Source organism: Panthera tigris, chromosome E1, assembly GCF_018350195.1.
Source record: "Panthera tigris isolate Pti1 chromosome E1, P.tigris_Pti1_mat1.1, whole genome shotgun sequence".
NCBI lineage: Eukaryota > Metazoa > Chordata > Mammalia > Carnivora > Felidae > Panthera > Panthera tigris.
The window spans coordinates 9,152,541-9,175,249 of record NC_056673.1 but is presented as its reverse complement, the minus strand read 5'-3'; the positions used below and the strand labels follow the sequence as shown (position 1 = coordinate 9,175,249).

The 22,709-nt window shown below is 42.7% G+C and overlaps 2 protein-coding genes and 1 long non-coding RNA gene across 4 annotated transcripts in view; 1 reads left to right on the top strand and 2 right to left on the bottom strand.

The window, feature by feature from the left end:
* ZNF624 (zinc finger protein 624) overlaps window positions 1-3,650 on the bottom strand; it is a 33,403-nt gene extending 29,753 nt beyond the window's left edge. The window contains exon 1 of the mRNA XM_042965567.1: window positions 3,570-3,650. The gene's annotated coding sequence lies outside the window, so the exon portion shown is untranslated. The remainder of the gene's footprint in view (window positions 1-3,569) is intronic.
* Window positions 3,651-3,746: 96 nt separating this feature from the next.
* On the top strand, window positions 3,747-14,089 carry LOC122233433. The gene is made up of 2 exons (XR_006210978.1): window positions 3,747-3,899; window positions 13,625-14,089. It is a non-coding gene; the product is annotated as an uncharacterized LOC122233433 (long non-coding RNA).
* Window positions 13,234-22,709, bottom strand: part of ZNF286A (zinc finger protein 286A) — a 25,818-nt gene continuing 16,342 nt past the window's right edge. Inside the window, exon 6 of one of the 2 annotated variants that reach the window (XM_042965575.1) lies at window positions 13,234-14,565. The gene's annotated coding sequence lies outside the window, so the exon portion shown is untranslated. Of the gene's footprint in view, window positions 14,566-15,742; window positions 17,239-22,709 lie in introns of those variants that run through there. The other variant, XM_042965576.1, reaches the window with a different exon arrangement.

Genomic DNA, 22,709 nt, shown 5'->3' with positions numbered 1-22,709 from the left:
GAACAATTTTTGTTAAAAAATATTCTAAGACTGACTCAAGCAGCAGAAAACTTAGGTAGGCCAATGCAGTAGCGACTGCTAATTGCCTTTCAACATCCAGTCTCCCCTTCTCCTTGACAAAGGTTTGAAATCTCAGCTGGCCACAAGGCCACCCAACTACAGACATTTCCCAGCCACCTTGCAGGCAGGTGTGCCCAGGTCACTAAATTATAACAAACGGGATTTGAATAAAAGGGTTGATATCACATCTTTTTTTTTTTTTTTAAAAGAGTTTTAGTTTATTTTTTTAAAGTTTACTTATTTATCTTGAGAGAGAGAGAGCATACGTGTGTCAGCAGGGGAGGGGCAGAGGGAGAAGGAGAGCGAGAATCCCAAGCAGGCTCTGCACTACCAGCACGGAGCCCAGCAAGGAGCCCAACATGGACCCCAATGAGGAACACAATGAAGGGCTCGAACACCCGAACTGTGAGATCATGACTTGAGCCGAAATCAAGAGTCTGACGCTTAACCAAATGAGCCACCCAAGTGCCCCCAGGTGACATCACATCTTTCCCAGGGAGCTGTCTGTCCTCCAGTTCTTTGTTTCCTACCCCCCCACCCCCTGCAAAAGGCTTGCAATGCAACAGTATGAAAGTGAGCCAGCTTCTACCATAGGAAAGACAACAGCCCCTAGGAGGTGCTGAAGCAAAATGAGGAATGGAACCTGGGTTTCTAGATGACCTAATGCCATAGAGCTGCCTACCCCTACCCACCCTTATCACTGCCAGTCACCTGAAAACTCAGACTTTTATGAGAAAGAAATAGTCTTTCTTGGGGTGCCTGGGTGGCTCAGTCAGTTGAACATCTTACTCTTGATGTAACAAAAAAAATTTTTTTTTAACATTTATTATTAAGAGACAGAGAAACACAGAGCGTGAGCAGGGGAGGGGTAGAGAGAGGAGGAGACATAGAATCCGAAGCAGGCTCTAGGCTATGAGCTGTCAGCACGGAGCCCGACGTGGGGTTCGAACTCACAAACTGTGAGATCATGACCTGAGCCGACGTCGATCACCTGACCAACTGAGCCACCCAGGCGCCCCTGACTCTTGATTTTTATAGTTAAGTCTCAGAGTTAATAAAAGTGCTTTTCCCATACTTCAGTGTTTCTCTACCTTATTTTAGGTCATGGGTTCCTTTGCAAATCTAATGAAAATGATTTTTTCCCCAGAAAACTCCTACATATAATTAGAAAACTCCCACATCTTAAATCTGAGGATACAAAAAGCTCATTAAAAAGGAAATTCTGGGGGCACCTGGGTGGCTCAGTTGGTTGAGCATCTCACTCTTGATTTCAGTTCAGGTCATGATCTCAAGATTCGCAGGACTGAGCCCCGAATAAGGCTCTGTGCTCCCAGTGCCTGGGATTCTTCCTCTCCCTCTCTGCCCCTCCCCTGCTCATGCTCTCTCTCCAGGTAAGAGAAGAAAAACAAGGAAATTCTGGGACGCCTGGCTGGTTCAGTCGGTAGAGTGTGTGACTCTTGATCACAGGGTCGAGAGTTCAAGCCCCACCTTGGGTGTAGAGATCACTGAAATAAAATCTTAAAAAAAAAAAAGGAAATTCCTCAGCTCCATCCAAGATCTGATCACCATCTCTAGGTATGAGACACAGAAATCTACATTGTCAACAAGCACCTCAAACATTTACCTTGATAAATATTGTTCTAAAGCAAACTAATTCCTCAACCCCAAATTAAATACTCTTCTTTTTAAAAATTTTTTTCAACGTTTGTTTGTTTATTTATTTAGAGAGACAGAGCATGAGTGGGGAGGGGCAGAGCGAGAGAGAGGGAGACACAGAATTCCAAGCAGGCTCCAGGCTTTGAGTTGTCAGCTCAGAGCCCGATGCAGGCCTCTGCGGGGCTCAAATTCACGAATAGTGAGATCATGACCCGAGCCTGAAGTAGGATGCAAAACCGACTGAGCCACCCAGGCATCCCATCAATTTTTAAAGATTAATGAACTCCTCCTTGGCAATATGCCATATAGATAATGCTAGTCAAATACGTTTAATACCAAACTGGGCAATAAGCATCTGTTTAAATTTTATAATCAGAATAGCCAACGCTATTTAATCGAGATCAGCTTGATCTCTATCGTGTACAAAACGCATAGAGAAAAAGACAGCAAGTCAACAAACGGAAGCCCACTGTGACCTCGGAGACCTGGGCCTGTGATGTTTACACTCCTACTTTTCTACACTTTCCAAGTAGACAATAAGAAGTATTTGCATATACATAGGAGTTTGGTGTAGTAATAAAGTTCCAGAGTGTCCACCTCCCCCCGGTTCTAACCTTGGCTTAGCTACTGGAGAAATGTGTCCATTGGCAAAATCATTTGAGCACACGTTATTAGCGAATGAGGCTTACCGCCCTGTTTCTCCTTTCACCTCGGCCATTATGCAGAAGATATCTAATCCAGGCCAACACTTCTCCATAGTCGTAATCGCCTAGATATTTTTTTTTCTGGATAGTGTCCCTGTCTGTCTTCCCAAGCACCGCGGAAGTATCAAAGACGTGAAAAATGTCACTTGCTGTGGGTCCTCAGCTAGCTTTGTTATTTTAAAATAACGAAGGGGGGGGCACCTGGGTGGCTCAGTCGGTTAAGCGTCTGACTTCAGCTCAGGTCATGATCTCGCGGTTCGTGAGTTCGAGCCCCATGTCGGGCTCTGTGCTGACAGCTCGGAGCCTGGAGCCTGCTTCGGATTCTGGGTCTCCCTCTGTCTCTGCCCCTCACCTGATCACGCTCCATCTCTCTCTCTCTCTCTCTCTCTCTCTCTCTCTCTCTCTCAAAAATAAATAAACATAAAAAAAAATAAATAAAATAAAATAAAATAAAATAAAATAAAATAAAATAAAATAAAATAAAATAAAATAAAATAAAATAACGAAGGGGTCCATGGTCTTGTTGAGAACTTCAGCGCCACGGACCAATCCAGCATTTCCCAGTCAAAGCAATAATGCCATTATCAGGTCTGGGAGAGACAGGTGATTTGAAAGTGATTACGTGAAATGCCATAAAATGAGACGGGGCGGGGAAGCTGCCTCGGTTACCGAAAGGACAGGAGTTCATCCACCTGTCAGGCCATCAGGTGTGAAATCGTTCCATCCCTGCGGGTTCAGAAGCCAGGACGGAGACTGTCCTTCCTCCAGCCTCGCCCTTTTTCCCTAAGTGCCCATCCGGGGTCCCCCCACTTCCTCCATCAAAGGCGCGGGACTGGGAAGAGGCGGAAGGTCAGGTCAGAGGCCAGCAGGCCCTAGTCGAACCCTACTAAGCCTACGGCCGCGCCCCGTGCTCCCCAACCCCAGCGCCGCGCCCGCCGCCGAGGGCACCGCCGGCCCCGGAGCCAAGCGTGGGGGAGACCGCGCCGACAGCCAGGCAGGAGGCCCAGCCCCAGTCGCCTCTCGGGTGGGCGTGTCGGCTCAGGGACGGGGGCTCTGGAGGGAACGGCCCCGCCCCGGACGCCGCCAGGAGCCCAGCGCCGAGGGAGGGGCGGCGGGGAACCGGGGCCCGGCGCCCGGGGCAACGAGTACCTGGCTGCCGAACTGAGGACAACTGAGGGCACTCGCAGAGCAGGGCGGGAACGCTTCCAGCAATGGCGCTGGCTTGGCGGGGCCGGCCGCCAGGCAAGACAATGCGCCTGCGCGGCCGGGTCGCCAGAACTCCAGCGCCCAGAATCCTCAGCGCCAGAGCTTTTTTTTTTTTTTTTTTCCATTTTCCCCCTCCCCCCTTTTCTCTCTTGTCTGCGTTTAAGCGGGAATGGGCTGTGTTTGTCGACAATTTGGGTGACCTAAAAAAAATCCAATCAAATCGAACAAACTTGTATTGAGAGGCCGCGACTACCTGTCAAGCGCTACCATCAGGTACGAGCGACGCAAAAAAGAATGACGCCAGCTCTTGCCACTGACCATTTCAGGGTGGCTGAAGGCCTAGTCATTGATAGAAGATACGGGCCTTTTGTCAATTAGCGAAAACCTCGGATGCCGCTGGAGTTGGTGAGCGCGTGTGCACCCTTTTGCTTGTCTTTCACGTTCTTGACTGAAGAAGCGATGATGCCTTCCTTATAATCTCTGGCTCTTTGAACTAGAGCTTTCTTCCTCAGCGCATCCAAATCGTAATAGTAAAATAACAAAAACAAAAGTTTAACTAATATTGAGATTGATGTTAATCTAAATAGACATTTATTTTTCCAAGTTTTTATATTGAGGTTATTATATCTCAGATTATAATATATATAGTATAAGGCGTGTTTTCCTTTGCCTCAATTCCGTGGTGTTAATGCTCGGAGGCCATATTTTCTATAGTGAAACAGACTCCATTGGGGCTGTAGAGCAGTTTCCCTCAATGACACCGTTTCCTTCCTAACCCGCCCCTACGCTCTGTGACTTGGATTCTCTGCTGCTTTGTTTATGTGTGAGGCCCACCAGGGTGGGCCCCTGCCTATGGGGATCTGCAGGGAAATATAAATCTCCGTGAAGCAACCCTGTAAAGGGGGGCTCTTGGGATCGCAAAGAGCCAATGGACACCTTTGGAGGAAACATGACATAACCCAGGGACTCTTGAACTGTGAAAGGAAAAAAAATATAAGCGGGAGATCAAACTACTAGAGATAATAAATATGATAGCTGAAATGAAAAAAAAAAAAAAATTGGATGAAGAGCAGATTCGACGCTGCAAAAGAGAAGAATCACGCATGCAAAGGCATAAAAATAGAAACTGCCCAGAATGAAACACAGAGAGAAAATGGAGAATGAATGGAGCACCGGAGAGTTATAGTGTAATTAGAATCCTAGAAGGAAAGGAGAGAGTGAGGGATGACTGAATATGTTTGTTTCCCCCCTTTTTTTAATTTAAATTTTAGTTAGAATAATGACTAGATACTTTCAAAGTTTGATGAAAATTATAACCCCACACATCCAAGAAGCTCAGTGAAATTCAAAGATGTGAAAAAATCACACGAAGGCACATCATAATCAAATTGTTACAAACCACTAATAAAGGAAAATCTTAAAAACAGAGGAGAAAAGGTCTGTATTTACTGGGTTCTAAGATAATTACTTTTCACCAGGAAAAAAAAAAAAGAAAAGAAAAGGAAGAAAGAAAAAAAGCAAGCAAGCCAGAGGACAATGGAGCACTTTTAAAGTACTGAAAGAAAGAAGAGGGGTACCTGGGTGGCTCAGTCCCTTAAGCTTCTGACTTTGTGGTTCATGAGTTTGAGCCCTGGGTCAGGCTTGGTGCTGATAGCCTAGAGCCTGGAGCCTGCTTCAGATTCTGTGTCTCTCCCTCTCTCTGCCTCTCCCCAACTCGTTCTCTCTCTCTCTCAAAAATAAATAAAAACATTAAAAAAAAGGAAAAAGAAAAAAAAAACCCTGTCAGCCCAGAAATTTATACCCATTAAAATAGTGTCATATATGAAGGTGAACAGATAATGGGCTGAGATGGAATAGGCATGCTTCTCCCTGTATCCCCCATTAATTATAGCTAAAAACCCTTGATATTGTATAGATAAAACAAATATAAGAAGACTCTGAAATTTGGACCAAAGGCAGGCCAGCTAGGGATCGTGCAACGTGAAGAAAGACACAGTGGTAACTTTTCTACATTTTTGTTTTGCCTCATATACTCTGGCCTGGGTGCTTGGAGAAGCTGGCAACACAATATGCCAGTGGGTGCAGATTAAAAAAAGGCTCTGAGAAGAGCCGGTCTCTCTCCAGCCAAAGGACCAAGAAAAGGATAGTCTAGAATGACAGAAAACCTTTAAGAAAATAACCTCTACTCCAGCCAAACACCACAGAAAAAACTGTGGACCCATCTCATCCCCAACAGCAAAGATTGCAATGAGGGACTCTTCTGTCCCTGCAAGGATAATGTCAGAGAAGACAGTATGGGGAGCTGGGACTTTCATTTGCACCCAGCTGGTAGTATTGACAGTGTCAGTGACAGCTATGTGGTAGGTGAGAGAATGCCTCTTCCATCCTCAACGAGGTGTTGTTAATGGTGGTGGTCTAATAGGGAGCCTGAAATTCTACCTCTGCCCAGCAGTAACAAATTCCCCTCCCCAGAGCTGTCAAAAGAAGCTGAGTATCTTGGACTTCCATTCCCACCTAATGCTAACAGCTCAGTGGTGAACTTCCTTCTCCCACCAGAGTGATGTCAGGAGAAGCCTGCTAAATCACAAGATTCACATAAAAATCCAGAGTATCCTAGTACTCAAAAGTGTCTCCAAATTTGACTAAAGACCTACATCTCCAGATTCAAGAATCTAAGAAAATGCCAGCAGGATAAACACAAAGATATGCAGTCTAATAAGACAGCTAATAATCAAACTTCTGAGAACTAAAAAAGATGAAGAAAAATCCTGGGAGCAGCAAGAGAAAAAGGATACCATATCAGCAACAGAAAAATAATTCAAATGATAGTGGACTTCTTATCAGGAAACATGGAGGCCAGAAGTAGGTGAAACAACGTTTCTCAAGTGCTGAAAGAAAATAACTGTAAATCCAGAATCTGAGTTTAATCAGTGACCATGCAGCAAAAATTCTTCCCATCATGTTTCTCCCTTTGTACTGCAATTTAAAGGTACATTGGAACAAGAAAACATATTGTTAGATATAAAATGTGATAGCATTCTTCCTGAAGATGAACCAAAAACTATTTGATGACGACACTCAATAATTTAAAGCAGAGAAACTGGAAGAGAAGCTAAAAGTGAAAGAATGAGAAGCATCATGGGTTAAAATAGATGATCTAGAAAAAAAAAAAAAATTCCCAGTATGTAGTAGATAGTCAAGCAAGTGCCTTCTGGTCGCAATGGCGACAGAAGGTCTTTATTTGAAGATGTGCAGACACTAAGTGCATGAAGAGGTTTGCCAGGCACAGAAGGATCAGAAGGACTGTCCTCTCTTGCACCTTGGCAGTGGCAGAGCTGCTCAGAATACGCATAGCTGAGAAAACCTCGGATGCTCGTTTCAGAGACGATGAGCTGGGTTCCCAGGAGGGGCATTAGTTTTTCATGGTGGAACCCATCAGGGCATGGGGATGCATTTTTTTTTCCTGGATTCTGTAGAAAATACTTACGTTTCTGGTGCCATACAAATCCATTCCACTTGAAAGTCAAAGCTTTCTCCATCCCAGTTCCAGGAAGTACAAATGTCTGCAGTAGCTCAAGATTGGGCATTCAAACGATAGTGAATTATCAGATTCCATTTTCATAAATATTTCATCACATTTTTTGGGTGGTGGTGTCATCATAACCCCAGCGTATTCGTAACTAAAAATATTTCACATAATTAGAGCTATAGAAAAGCAACCTGGTCATCATCTACACGTTCCACCAAAATGGAATTTTTGGCCACTTAAAATAGGTGGTTCTATGATATCAATATTTTTCAAAGGTACATTTTAAAAAGTACTACACATATAAGACTTTACAACCTTAAAGTTCTTTCCAGGTGATTGTTACCAGCATTAAAAAAAAAATGATAGAGGGGCGCCTGGGTGGCGCAGTCGGTTAAGCGTCCGACTTCAGCCAGGTCACGATCTCGCGGTCCGTGAGTTCGAGCCCCGCGTCAGGCTCTGGGCTGATGGCTCGGAGCCTGGAGCCCGTTTCCGATTCTGTGTCTCCCTCTCTCTCTGTCCCTCCCCCGTTCATGCTCTGTCTCTCTCTGTCCCAAAAATAAATAAAAAACGTTGAAAAAAAATTAAAAAAAAAATGATAGAAATCGTTCTTTGCTTTTGCATTCTAACATGACTCATTGGAAAAAGTGACATGGCAATTGTCACTGTTCTTTTCTAGGGCATTTCCTTACTTTTGTTAGTGATTTACATGTATACATGTTCACCTTCTTTTATGTATATCCAAAGTCTTGTTTCCAAGTCTTTTGTATAGCACCAGGATTTCAAAAATAGAGTGGGAGAAATTTATTCTAAAAATATTGTTCTGTACTTTGACTGGAATTGGGATTAAAAATTGTGTGTGTGTTTTTAATGTTTTTTATTATTTATTTATTTTTAAGACAGAGAGAGACAGAGTATGAGCAGGGGAGGGGCAGAGAGAGGGAGGCACAGAATCTGAAGCAGGCTCCAGGATCCGAGCTGTCAGCACAGAGCCCGATGTGGGGCTTGAACCCACAGACTGTGAGATCATGACCTGAGCCAAAGTCAGATGCTTAACCAACTGAGCCACCCAGGCACCCCTAAAAATTGTGTTTTTAGGGGTGCCTGGGTGGCTCAGTTGGTTAAGTGTCAGACTTTTGACTCCAGCTCAGGTCATGATCTCAGGATTGTGAGATTGAGCCCCACGTCAAGCCCCACATTGGGCTCAACACAGAACCTGCTTGAGATTCTCTCTCTCTCTCCCTCTGCCTCTCTCCCCCACTCTCTCTAAATAAATAAATGTTTAAAAATTATATTTATATATATTTTTTAAAGCTTATTTTGAGAGAGAGACAGAGCAGGGGAGGGGCAGAGAGAGAGGGAGACAGAGAATCCCAAGAAGACTCCATGCTGCCAGCATGCTGCCCGATATGGGGCTTGAACCTACAAACTGTGAGACCATGACCTGAGGCAAGGTCAAGAGTCAGACACTTAACTGACTGAGCCACCCAGTCAACCAACCATGTTTTTATATTTTTATTTGAAGATTTTTTTTCTTACTCAGCTTTGTTGTTGTCAAACTTAATGAACAAGACTCTTGAACATAATAAAAAATAGTGTCTAACCATTCCACATTTTTGTAGAGGGTTAGAATGAGATCATTTTAAGTTAAATTAGTTCTTGGCCAGGGCACCTGGGTGGCTCAGTCGGTTAAGCATCTGACTTCAGCTCAGGTCACAATCTCGCGGTCCGTGAGTTCGAGCCCTGCGACCGGCTCTGGGCTGATGGCTCAGAGCCTGGAGCCTGCTTCCGATTCTGTGTCTCCCTCTCTCTCTGCCCCTCCCCTGTTCATGCTCTGTCTCTGTCTCAAAAATAAATAAACGTTAAAAAAAATTAAAAAAAAATAAATTAGTTCTTGGCCTAATGCAAACTACAGCTGCCTTTAGGCATAATGTAACAAAAAAAATCTTGTATGTGCTGGGCATTACCACGATGTTCAGTTATTGACTTAATATGGTTCTTAAGAGCTTAGAGAAAGCAATACTAAAGATGATTTTATTTATTTATTTTTTTAATGTTTATTTTTGAGAGAGAGAGAAACAGAGCATGAGTGGGGGAGTGGCAGAGAGGGAGACACAGAATCCGAAGCAGGCTGCAGGCTCTGAGCTGTCAGCACAGAGCCTGATGTGGGGCTCAAACTCACAAACTGCGAGATCATGACCTGAGCTAAAGTCAGATACCTAACCAACTGAGCCACCCAGGTGCCCCAAGATTCACTTATTCTTAACATCTTATTCTTTTTGTGTTATCATGTACCCTCTCTATATATACATATTTTTTTTCTGAATCATTTGAGAGCAAATTGCATGCATTATGCTTTTTTACCTCTGCACACTTCACTGTGCATTTCCCAATAATAAGGATATTATTTTACATAACCATGGTATAGTTATCAACTTCAATAAATTTAACATGGATGTAATACTTTTATCCACTCTACTGCTTGTATTGCACTTTTGAAAAACGGAACCAATACGTCCTTCGTAGTATTTTTTCTCCTGCGTAGGATCCAGTTAAGGATAATATATTGTATATAGTCATCACGTCTTTAGTTCTTAACCTGGAACAGGGATTCAACCTTTCTTTGTCTTTTATGTCAGTAACATTTTAATTTTTTTTTTTAACATTTATTTACTTTTGAGACAGAGAGAAACAGAGCATGAACGGGGGAGGGTCACAGAGAGAGAGAGGGAGACACAGAATTTGAAACAGGCTCCAGGCTCTGAGCAGTCAGCACAGAGCCCGATGCGGGGCTCGAACTCACAGATCGTGAGATCATGACCTGAGCCGAAGTCGGATGCTTAACCGACTGAGCCACCCAGTTGCCCCTATGTCAGTAACATTTTTAAAGAATGCAATCTTTAAAAAAATTTTTTTAACCTTTATTTATTTTTGAGATACAGACAGAGCATGAGTGGGAGAGGGGCAGAGTGGGAGGGAGACAGAATCTGAAGCAGACTCCAGGCTCTGAGCTGTCACCACAGAGCCCAACATGGGGCTTGAACGCACAAACCATGAGATCATGACCTGAGCTGAAGTCGGGCACTTAACTGGCTAAGCCACCCAGGTGCCCCAATCTTTTGTTGCCAATAGTCCTCATTTTGAGGTTTGTTGAATGTTTCCTCATGATTGGATTCCAGTTATGCATTCTCTAATATTACATAAATTATGTTGTGTCCCCATGGTATCACATCTGAGGCACACAACTGCCACCTGCCACTTGTTCAATATATTAATTTTGATCATGTAATCAGGGTGCTTCCCATATAGTAGTATAAAATTATTAGTATATAATTTTTTTCCTTGCAATTGCCAATTGTAACAAGCAATTTATGGAGAAGATACTTTAATACTATGCAAATATCCTGTTCCTCATCACACTTTCCCCTTTTGGATTTACCATCCATTGATGATTCTTGTCTGACCAATCTTGATTGTCATGGCTGCAAAATGATGATTTTCCAGTTTCACATTTACCAGTTTGCATTGGGCATTCTACTGCAAGCAAGGGCCTCTACTCTCCCTTGTTTATTTACCTCTTTCTTCCTTCCTCCCTCCCTTCTTTCCTTTCTTCCTTCCTTCCTATCTGAGAGAGAGAGAGGAGAGAGAGAGAGAGAGAGCAAGTGGAGGAGGGGCAGAGACAGAGGGAAAGAGAGAGAATCCCAAGCAGGCTCTACACAGTCAGCCCAGAGCCTGATGCAGGTTCACCAACTGTGAGATCATGACCTGAACCAAAATCAAGAGTCAGATGCTTAACCTATTGAGCCACCCAGGCGCCCCTATTTACTTACTTCTTATCAATGTGAACGCAAGCACTATTTTTTCCTGACGGTTCAATAATTCATTACTGTCTTGTTTTGGTACTCAATTTGTCCCAGACTTGGTTAGTGAGGGCCATGCCAAGCCGGCTCCTTTGCCTTTCTGACCTACTCTCACCATTTTTTGAGTCCTACTTTATTTTCTGGAATAAGATGTTCCAGACTCTTCTTGTAACTACCTTCCTTCAGACTTGGAACCAGCCATTTCTCTGAGGAACCCTGGTTCTTTTTTTTTTTTTCCTTTTCTCGTGGAGAATGGTATCAAATCAAGCTCTGAGCTCACTGCAACTTGGGTGTCATTGTTTCTAGCCCCTTTCAGTGGACAGAGCTAAGATATATATGTACGTATACATCTATATATAACAATATATTTTCCCATGTTAAGAAGGTATAAAAGGGATGTGTAGCTAAGGAGGCCAAATATGGATGTTTGTGAATTTTGCTTATCTGATAAATTGCTTGTGTATAACAGAGAGTTCTCAATCATCTATTTCCTAGGTAATTTGGTTAGCAAAGTTGTGATTAATGTAAGTGGTTAAAAGACTATATTGGAATAATAATGGCAACAAAACTGTGCAGAAAAATAGTTAACATGGCAAGTGCAAGACTGCTATTTTTAGAAAGTCCTGCTGACAAGGTAGACCCTTGGCTGGCATCTGGGGCTTCTGACTTGGGGATGGTTCCCACCGTTCCCAGAGCTGATAAGAGTGGTCGCTGTGCCTAAACTATGTGTATAAACACTGTGGTTTATGCTGAACACCTGTTTTCCTTCTAGGAGTCTGTAGTTTTGGTACGTGCTAGACAGAGGGTGCCAATAAAAACGAAGGGTACTGGGGCACCTGGGTCGCTCAGTTGGTTAAGCGTCTGACTCCTGATTTCGACTCGGGTCATGATCTCTTGGTTTGTGGGATCAAGCCCCCGTTGGGCTCCATGCTGACAGCACAGAGCCTGCTTGGGACTCTCTTTCTCCCTCTGTTCCTCCCCTACGCACACTCTCACTCTCAAAATATAAATAAACTTAAAAAATATTTTTAAAAAACCACCTTGGGTACTGAGATTCTAGTGAACTCCCTTGGTAAACGATATTTCACATGTTATCACGACTCACTGCAGGGGGTATTGGGCATGTCCTGTGTGACTCTAGTGCCAAGAGAACTTTTTGGAAGCTTATACCTTGTTTTCTCCAGACTTTGTCCCACGCACCTTTTCCCTTTACCAATTTTGCTTTGTATCCTTTTACTGTAATAAATCACAGCCACGAGTATGGCAATATGCTGAACCCTGTTAATCCTTCTAGCCAATCATTGAGGCTGGGGGTCATGTTGGGGACCCCCCCCCCAGACATATATAAAAGAGAATGGGATGTTGCTTCTGTTTTTCAAGAGAAAAAGTAATTTTTCCTTTTAAAAAAATGTTTAATGCTTATTTATTTTTGAGAGAGAGAGAGGGAGAGAGAGTGAGTGGGAGAGGGGCAGAGAGGGAGACAGAATCCAAAGCAGGATCCGGGCTCTGACGTGTCAGTACAGAGCCTGACTCGAACCCACGAACTGCAAGAACATGACCTGAGCCGAAGTCAGAAGCTTAAATGACTGAGCCACCCAGCTGCCCCACAAATACTTTTTTCTTAGAGTCTCGTTGTTCTAGGATGTGAAAAGATAGTAAGAGACAAAATTAGAGTGGATACAGTAAGTTTTAGAAGGTCTGAGGAAAAGTGAACTTTGTTTGTTGTACTTTATAATGGCTGCAAATACTGAAAAGAAGCAATAAAACATGTTAAAATTTTGACAAAAACTGGCTTGATTTTGATGGGTTTATTCATTATATGTTTGCAAAATCTTTGATTCTATTTTTTTAAGTAAACTCTACCCCCAATGTGGGACTCAAAGTGAGATCAAGAGTCACATGCTCCATTGACCGAACCAGCCAGGTGCCCCCAAAATCTTTAACTCTAAATATTATATTTATATAACATCAGAGTTTGGCTATATCCTTGTGTCAGTGATAGTCCGCTCTTAACAAGAGGAGGTGAAAAATCATTCTTAACTTTCTGCATAATCTGTCCACGTACTACAGATTCAGTCTCTCACCAGAATTATGTTTTGTGCTTTGTGCTAACTTTGTCATACTCTTGATTTAAAAAAAAATAAACAGGCCCCAAATAGTCCCTTACCTAGGAGCCTGTGATATGGCACCCACAAAAGGAGAAATGCGAGAAATAGTTAAGTTTGTTTGGTATGTTTCATATTTATTAATTAGCTGAGAATTATTGTTGACAGCTGCTCAGCTTATGGGAAGAGATACCAAATAAAAGAGAATATAAGCCTTCTTGAGACTAACTTGATACAAATATATTATTAAGGTAAGTATATTTCAGAGGTTGTACACTTTATTTATGGTTGAAGTCCCTGGAGATGGTCCTCATGGCCCTTAATATGTTCTTAACCTCTGGGGAAACACTGATCAACCCCTTCTTGAAAGACTCATGTATTATACACCAAGAAAGGATTTTATTCTCCTCTATTGAGATATTGTTGGTTACTGTAATAAATTAAGCAGGGCTAGCCAGTCTGATTCTGAATAAGTGGTTTATGTTTTCCTTTCTTCCTTGTCTGAAGGTTCTTCTATAAGCTACAAGCCAGGAACGGAGTCTTTAAAAAAAGAAGGAAGATGTAAACATTCGGTGGAAATAACCTCACCGGATATCAGCTATCGCTGCTTCAAAGAACAGACTCATGGGTGGGTGCACACTTCCAAGCCAAAGCTGACATTGCTTAGAGAACTGTCAGATTTCCGGGATTCTGTTTTTTTGGTTTTTTTTTTGTCTGGAAGCAGATTACTTCATGAGATCAGACTGTTAACCGACGATTCAGTGGAGGACAAAGAGTTAATTGAGGAGGAATGAATGACCTGTTAGATGAAATATACTTGTGATTATCTGTTTAGAGCATTTTGGTAATTTAAAAAATATTCTATCTGATAGACATATGAGGAAGCCCTTTCTCTTCTTGATCTGTCTCTAACGCTCAATTTAGTAGACTGCCTTTGCAAATGGAAATAAAATATCCCTTAAAGTGTGAAAATTTAAAGCTTAAATGGGATTTTGTTCTCATTATCACTCAGAATTAAGGAGCATATACTTTTATGGAGTCTATTTTCTTTTCATAACAATGCAGTTATTTGTATAGAGTAACAACAAAAAGCATTTGTCCTCCTTTTTACCAAGATAAAACTGAACAAATCAATTATGTAAATACAGCTTTGGAGTTATATTTAAGAATCTATCCTGCTCAGCCATGAGCAGTCCACCATTAAGGAAGAATGTTTTATTTCATATATAGAATCAATACCTAGAGAAGCCGTCTAGGAAATGTCTATGGTACCTATGCTATGGCTTTCAAGATCCCAGCCCTACAAGTCGAAAAGAAGGTCACTCTCCGGTAGAACAGGAGCCGTAACAGATCTGGGGAACCGCAAAAGGAGAGAAATTCATCCATATTTACAGGTATTACAGGTGGAACTTGGTGGAGATGAATCCATTGGGTTTAGTTTTCTAGCCCTGGAACAGAAGAACAAATAAAAGCAATCTTTAAAAAAATCTCCAGGGGCACCTGGGTGGCTCAGTCGGTTAAGCATCTGACTTCGCCTCAGGTCATGATCTCAAGGTTTGCGGGTTCGAGCCCCGCGTTGGGCTCGGTGCTGATAGCTCAGAGCCTGGACCCTGCTCCCGATTCTGTCTCCCTCTCTCTCTGCCTTTCCCTTACTCACTCTGTCTCTCTTTCTCTCTCAAAAATAAACAAACATTTAAAAACATTAGAAAAATCTCTAGAATGATGGAAACCATTGAAGATGGAACCCAAAATTCCTTATAAAGTCTCCAGTGAGAAATGTGTTTTCTGGACTTAGTTGCTCAGAACCAGACGGCCTGAGACTTGCTGGCATCATAACAAAGTGCCCTATAGCTGTACCATGTAAATGAAACCGAGTAACAAAACCACAATGAATCTGTTTTTTTTTTTTTTTTTTTAATAAAAAAAAATCTGTAGAGAACATCTATGAACACAGGGCAGACTGTTAAGAAAATTTTATCCAAAACTTGGAAACAAGGCAAAAGTCTGGTTACATGTGAACATCAAAATGCAACTTTATCTGAAAAGCCCATTTAAAGGTGATTTGGCTCTTCAGGGGACGCCTGGATGGCTCAGTTGGTTGAATGTCTGACTTTGGCTCAGGTCATGATCTTGAGGTTGGTGAGATCAAGCCGCACATTGGGCTCACTGCTGTCAGTGCTGAGCCCGCTTCAGATCCTCTGTCCCCCTTTCTCTCTGTCCCTCACCTGCTCATGCTCTCTCTCTCTCAAAAATAAACAAACATTAAAAAAAGAAGAGGCTATCTGACTCCTTGGGGTAGTATAACTTTGTTTGACTTACTATTTACTATTGATTAGGGTCTAACTCTGTGAAGCCATTTGCTGCCCTGTTAAAAACAAAAGCACGGGGCGCCTGGGTGGCGTAGTCGGTTGAGCGTCCGACTTCAGCCAGGTCACGATCTCGCGGTCCGTGAGTTCGAGCCCCGCGTCAGGCTCTGGGCTGATGGCTCGGAGCCTGGAGCCTGTTTCCGATTCTGTGTCTCCCTCTCTCTCTGCCCCTCCCCCGTTCATGCTCTGTCTCTCTCTGTCCCAAAAATAAATAAAAAACGTTGAAAAAAAAAATTAAAAAAAAAAAAAACAAAAGCAAAACCCTTGATAAGTTGCAAAGGATTTCTACTTGGTAGAAAAGATGACCTCAGAGTTTGTGGTTTTATTGCCCTGTACGACACTGGCCAGTTTTGTATCTCATTTAGCAAGCTTATCCCAGCATGCTTTCCTTCACTGACCGTTTATGCACAGTCTCTGGTATCCATCTTTGAACCAGCATTATTAGCCAGGTAGTTCCCTCATTAATGAGCCCAATAAATCTTTGTCACGGGCTTACTATAGAACAGTCATACTTTTAACTTAAAAACAAAAATTTAACATATCCTGTCTCCCAGGAGGAAGAAAAGAGCAAAATGTAATGCTTCTATTTCCGTACTGGATAACGTACACCGGTTTTGTTCCAAGAGTGGGATAATAAAAATACAAATAATGTCTAAAGGAGTGTGTGTGTATCTGTATCTTTAAGAGCCCTTAATCATAGCTTTGAAACCTAGACGAGCAATGGAAGAACATGAATAACCCTACTCAGAAGGGTGGGACGGGGAGAAAGGTTAATCTAGAGTCACTGTCTCTTTCCCACATTACCGCTGCACAACCTCTGAACTTGCTCCTGGCCATCAATTTCACCCCTCTCCAGTGCATTGGCCACACCACAGTCATGGGAATCTCTCACATATGAACTCTCACTTGCTAAACATAGCAATTGAAAGCCTCTTCCCTCCCTTCCATATCCATACTCCAGAATCAACTCCAAATGATATTACAAGACCCTTCAAGATCTGCCTGTTGATGGTCATTACGTCCTCAGTTACCGCCAGTGCTACTCTTCGTCTCTAAGCTCTAGGCACAACGTGCTAAACCACACATAGTTCCTGAAATACGCCATTCTCCACCTCACACATGGCTCCCTCTGCCTGCAATGTCATGCCTTCCCACTTAACTTCTTCAGCATGTGATTCCCTTTCCTTGAGATTCAGCTGCGGTGACATCTTCCTGGCTTTTTGGATGCCAACTTCTCCGACCAAGAAAGGCTGGGTCTCTTACACACGTCTGTATGACAGCTCTTATCACACCACATTGTGATCGCTTGTTGACTTGGCCAAGTCTCTTAGCTAAAAGCAGAGTCTGTGTCTGACTCCTCATTTTATCCCTGACACCTAGCACATACTAGGCCTAGCATATAGTGCCTGGCACCTAGAACAGTTGCTCCAAAGTCCTTGCTGAACAATCCTGGGTGTAGATATTGGGAGCAATGGTAAAAGATAGGAGACCAAAGGCTCAATGAACATGGGGAAATGAGCAGAGAGTCAGAGATGGCAGCAAAAGGTAAGAAATGGTACATAGTCAGAGGCTCAGAGAAGGTGTTTACATATGAGGGGTGATGAGGAAGGCTTAAAACACACAAGGATGCCATGCCACCTTCTACTAATCCTACGACGAGTGGAGAGCAGGAGAGTGGGCTTCCTTTCCAGGAAAGTGTTGCAAAGGAGATAGTTTTTCCTGGTCCTCACTTGAGGTTGGATTGGGGTACATGACCTGTTCAGGGAAATAAAACGTGAGTGGAAATGAAATGTGTCAGTGCAAGACCCTTTAGATCCTTCCTCTCCTTCTAGCATGGCAAAAGCAGTGTTTGAGATGATGGCTGCTTCATCAGCTTGGCTTTCTGAATGATTATAATGAGGAGAACCTTCCTGCCAGCCCACACTGAATAGGTCACACAAGCAAGCATCGAGAATGGGTGTTCTAGTGAGTAGGCGAAAACAATGATACTGCTGTGGTTTGCTAACCTCACAATCCAGTTATACGATGGGGAGGGGGGGAATCGGGGAGAGCTTTCTCTGATCTCAGTGCAGGGGGACAATATCACATACCACATCCTCTCTCTCTCTTCTTAGCATTCCTACTGCTTGAGAGTGTCTGGAAGTAGATGTAGTCAGTCTCTACCCCCACCAGGTAAACCTTAGATTTCCCTCTCCCTCAGTTGTGCCTGTCACATACGATAGAATGGGACTTAAGCTGAGTTGTTACATATACATGGCTCTAAACATAAAAGGAGATGTAATTAAGGACTTACAAACTAAGAGGCTAAAATCCACTTAAATCTGTCCTTTTCTGTGGGGGCATGAAAGATTTTTGTTTCAACATTTATGTCCACGTGTACATGAGGTCCTTTGAAATAAGATCCCTGGAGGTAAAAAGCCAAGTTCTTCCACCCTTCTGAGATGCCATAAATTTGAGGGAAACTACAGATCCCGAAGAGGACAAATCCATGTTCACACTACTTGTTTTCTCGCTCTACCTCCTTCCAGGTCTATAGTAGGCATAATGCCCTCATCCTGTACTTAGTAAGTTAAGCCCATGTCCCTGGACTGGGTGGGCCTAGATCCTGAGATAGTGGATTTTATTTTCTGCTCAGCACACATTCCCTTCTCCCCTTCTGGTAACAGAGACCTTGTGGGAAACCCATGCTACCATTTTGGATAAGGCTAAATTCCACCCTACCTCGCCCCATGTCAGAATACCCAATTCTTTTGGCCATAGTGATTGGTTCAATGGGTCCGTGATCCAAGCCATTCAACCATAATCTACCTTGCAACTTTGAATGGCCCCACAGACAATAAAATATTTTCTTTGGCATCAACAGCTGCCAGGGTAACTCAAGCCAAAAGCTGCCAATGGCCATCTCTGCCGTTCTGTCTGCCTGAGAATAAAACGAATCTGGAGCACGATCTGATGACATCTTTGAACCCCTGGATGCAGTCATATCTTATGTCTAGCCCTTAAACTCATTAATCATGGTAGCCCTTTTGTTTATGCTTGCTTGAAATGGGTTTTCACTGATTAGAGTCCTGGATAGTTCAGTAGGTTTAAGTCACTATAACATGAGTTGCATGGGTCAATAAAATTGGGAATTGAGTTCCACTCCACGTAAAATAGCCACATTTTTGCTATGGCAAAAGTAACATATCACCTCGGGAACATAACTATTGATGAGCAAAGACTCTTTGCCAACCCACGATAGACAGATAGGACAAGTTAGCATTAAAAATTGGCACTCTGGGGGTGCCTGGGTGGCTCAGGTCCATGCAGACAGCTCGGAGCCTGGAGCCTGCTTTGGATTCTCTGTCTTCCTCTGTCTGTCCCTCCACTGCTTGTGCTCTCTCTCAAAAATAAATAAACGTTAAAAAAAAAAAAAAAGAACTGGCACTCTGGGGGCACCTGGGCGGCTCAGTCGGTTAAGCATCTGACTCTTGATTTCAGCTAAGGTCATGATCTCATAGTTCATGGGATCAAGCCCCAAGTAGGTCTCTGTACTGACACCATGGAGCCTGCTTGGGATTCTATCTCAAAATAATAAACTTTTTTTTTTTTTTTTTTTTTTTTTTTAAACAAAATTGGCAGGGCACTTGGGTGCCTCGGTTGGTTGGGCATCTGACTTCGGTTCAGGTCACAATCTCACAGTTCGTGGGTTCGAGCCCCACATCGGGCTCTGTGCTGACAGCTCGGAGCCTGGAGCCTGCTTCGGATTCTGTGTCTCCCTCTCTCTCACCCCTCCCCTGCTCATGCTCTGTCTCTGTCTCTCAAAAATAAACAAACATTAAAAAAAACAAAACAAAAAAACCAGAATTGGCACTCTGGTGAGAAGTCCATGCTTACTGTATATATACCAGAGCCTGACATCAAAGAATAGACCATTTTCATAACAATGTAACTCTGCAACACGTTTATAGCTTACAAAGCATTTTCACATATTCAACACTCACAGAAATCCTATGAAGTCAATGTTGTAAATATTTTTAGGTTTTGGCCTTTTTTTATCAGTGTGTCACTGATCTTTGAAGAACAGCTCTTTTGGGGACACAGATGGAGACTTGTTCATACTGAAGGTTACTACCAATTGCAGTGGACCTGTTTGTTTTACCATCCTTGGATTTCTCTTAGGGAAGCAGCCCTTTCCCACCGCAGTGCAAGTTGAGTGGGATGGGCCTCACCCTCCCCTGCTCCGCGGTTTTACAGGGACTCGGCCTGCTCAATGACAAGATTGCAATTCAAAGCAGCAAATGGCTCGGTGATCAATCAGCATGATCTCAAGCAAAGCCGAGAAGTAGCCTTGTGGATTTTGCCGGAGCTATTTAGAAGTATTCCTCTTGGGATTGCAAATGTTTCGAACCATACTAACTTGGGATTTCCAGTAGATGTATTTGTCATCACCGGAGAAGATAGAATATAGTCCACACAGAAAAAAACAAAAAACAAAAAACAAAAAAACAACAGAGCAGAGATGGGAGTCTTTGACCAAGCAATGCCTGAGTCTCTGGTTTCAACCCTTCAATTCCCCAGACACGGGAACTTTTCTGACATGGTAGTAACGTTTATGGGTGAATTGGCAGGAGTGAGGGAGAGTAAAGTATGCACATTTTATGTACAGTCTACTCAATCTAAGGGCAGACTATCTGTTTTATGGACTAACAGAGGCTACCACTGTGAAAAATGTAAAGAACAATTCAATGAAAACATCTGATTTTTTGAGGGCGTTAATTGGAACTAGAAGGTAATCCACAGATGTCATTTTATATGTATTACCAGAGGGGCACATGCTTTCCCCTTGCCAATAAAGCCTATGGTGAGAGATAGCTCATGTGGTTCTGGATTCCAAGACTGCCCTGTTGGGGCCTAAAAAGAATCAGGTAAAGGAAAGGACAAAGCAGGGACAAAGAGCTTCCTGTTGAGTCCTGTTGCAATATTAAAAAGTAAAAACTCACCTAGGAAAACAAAGTTATTAGAAACTTTCAATAGACAATTGAACTGGTTAATTGCCAACGAATTTGAGTACTGTTTGGTGTTCTTATAAAGTACTATTGTTTTTATTCTTTGGGTGGTTACACTCTCCTCCCAAAAGCCAGACATAGTTTAAGATTTATGCTAAATCGGTCTATCTGATCTTGTCTAGTTGTAACTGTACTTTCTATAGGTACTCTTGCTAAATGAGTGGTCCCTTTTTTCTCCATTACCCCCTGCTAAGTGAGTGGAGCCTGCACTTGGCTTGAGGACTCAACACCAGTTGGTAGAAACGACCTTTCTCTACTCTTTAACCTTCTTGCAGATCCATGGGCCGTGGAGGGAATTCCCCCATCCCCTGTCTGACAAGTGGTGGAGCCCAGATGAACAATTAGAAGCGTGATCGGTTTCCTGAAGGATTTTACGGTAGGTCTTTCTTTGCCTCTTAAAATATGCTTAAATTAGGAAAACTTAGAAGCAATTTACAAAAGTTTCTGACAATATATGTATATATATAAACAACATCTTTATTGACAGTGGACTCGTAAGAGCAGTCAATTTGGTTTTATACGTAACCAAAAACACTTGAAAAATGGAACATTAAAACTTCCAACAATCACACTGGAGTACAAACAACACAGGTCGAACATCGAGCATAAACAGAACAAATACTGAAATGTAAAGGATCAGAGTTCTCAGCAAAACGAACTTAGAGCACGTCTCTCAATGCTGTTGAAACTGTAAATAGATTACAAACTTGAGTCTTTGGAACTGTCAGATAGTTCCCAGTAGAGTGGTATGCAGAAGGGAAAAAAGCAGATTCCCCAAGGTCTCAAGGAGGCTCTGTAGGCAGCAGCACCAGATGGAAGGAAGAATAGAGAAGCCCCTTCTCTATGATGAGCTAGACAGTAGGATGGTCACAGTTCTTGACCGGTAAACAAGAGGTGTCAGATACATTCATTCTTAAGTAATTTCTGCTTGATTGATGCTTAGCCACTTATTATATAGACTGAGTTTTTATCTCCCCAAATTTATCTTGAAACCTAATCCCCAGAGTGATAGTATTAGGAGGTGGGATCTTTGGAAGGTCATGAGGGCAGAATTCTTCTGAATAGGGTTAGTGCCCTTAGAAAAGAGGCCCCAGAGAGCCCTCTTGCCCTTTTACCAGAAAACACAGCAAAAAGATGGTTGTCCCAGAACCAGGAAGGAGGCCCTCGCTGGACATTGAACGTGCTGAGGCCTTGATCCTGGACTTCCCAGTCTCCAGGACTGTGAGAATGTTGTTTATAAGCCACTCAGTCTACGGCGAGTTATTTGGTTAGCAGCCCAAATGGACTGACATTTCATTAAAAAAAATAAAAAGTAAATATATATATACACACATATATATACATATGCGTATATATATGCACATATATATACATACGTGTGTATATATATATATATATTTACAAACATACATATACATATAGAGGTTTTCCACATAATTTATCATGTGCCAGGTCTTTTACATGCATTCTTATCTAATCCTCACAATCTTATGAGAGAAGGACTTATTCCCATTTTACAGATAAAGACACTGAGACTCAGTAAGGTCACATAAATGCTAAGTGAAGGTGGCAGAATTCAATCCCAACTTTGAAAATCCCACGTGGGTCTTATTTTGTTAGTCAAATTTAGGCCCCCAAATTAGGACCTTATTTTCACTCAAGTGTTGGGCACGCTGAGAAATATTAGGCATTTTAGGCTTGTGGGGGACATACAATCTCTACGGCAACTGCTTGACTCTGCCGTTGTAGCACCAACAAACATAAACAAACGAGTGTGGTCAAGATCCAACTAAGCCTTGTGTTTGGAGAAATAGGCAGAAGGCTGGACTTGGTCCACGGGTCCAGGCCACACTCTGTCAGTTCCTACTTTAGACCATGAATATGGAGCACTGAGGTGGTGAAAAGATTAAGCGCCTTTCCCTTGTTCCTGTGCCAGCCCCCTATTCTGACCTCTCAGACCTTGAGCCTTCCCATGAGCCTCCACCCTTTTTTTTTTTTTAAATTTTTTTTTTTAACGTTTTTTAATTTATTTTTGAGACAGGGAGAGACAGAGCATGAACAGGGGAGGGTCAGAGAGAGGGAGACACAGAATCGGAAACAGGGAGCCTCCACCCTTTCAACGTATCTTTTGTTCTTTCCAAAACCTCTTTCCAGCCCTTTCGGCCCCATAGCCTATTG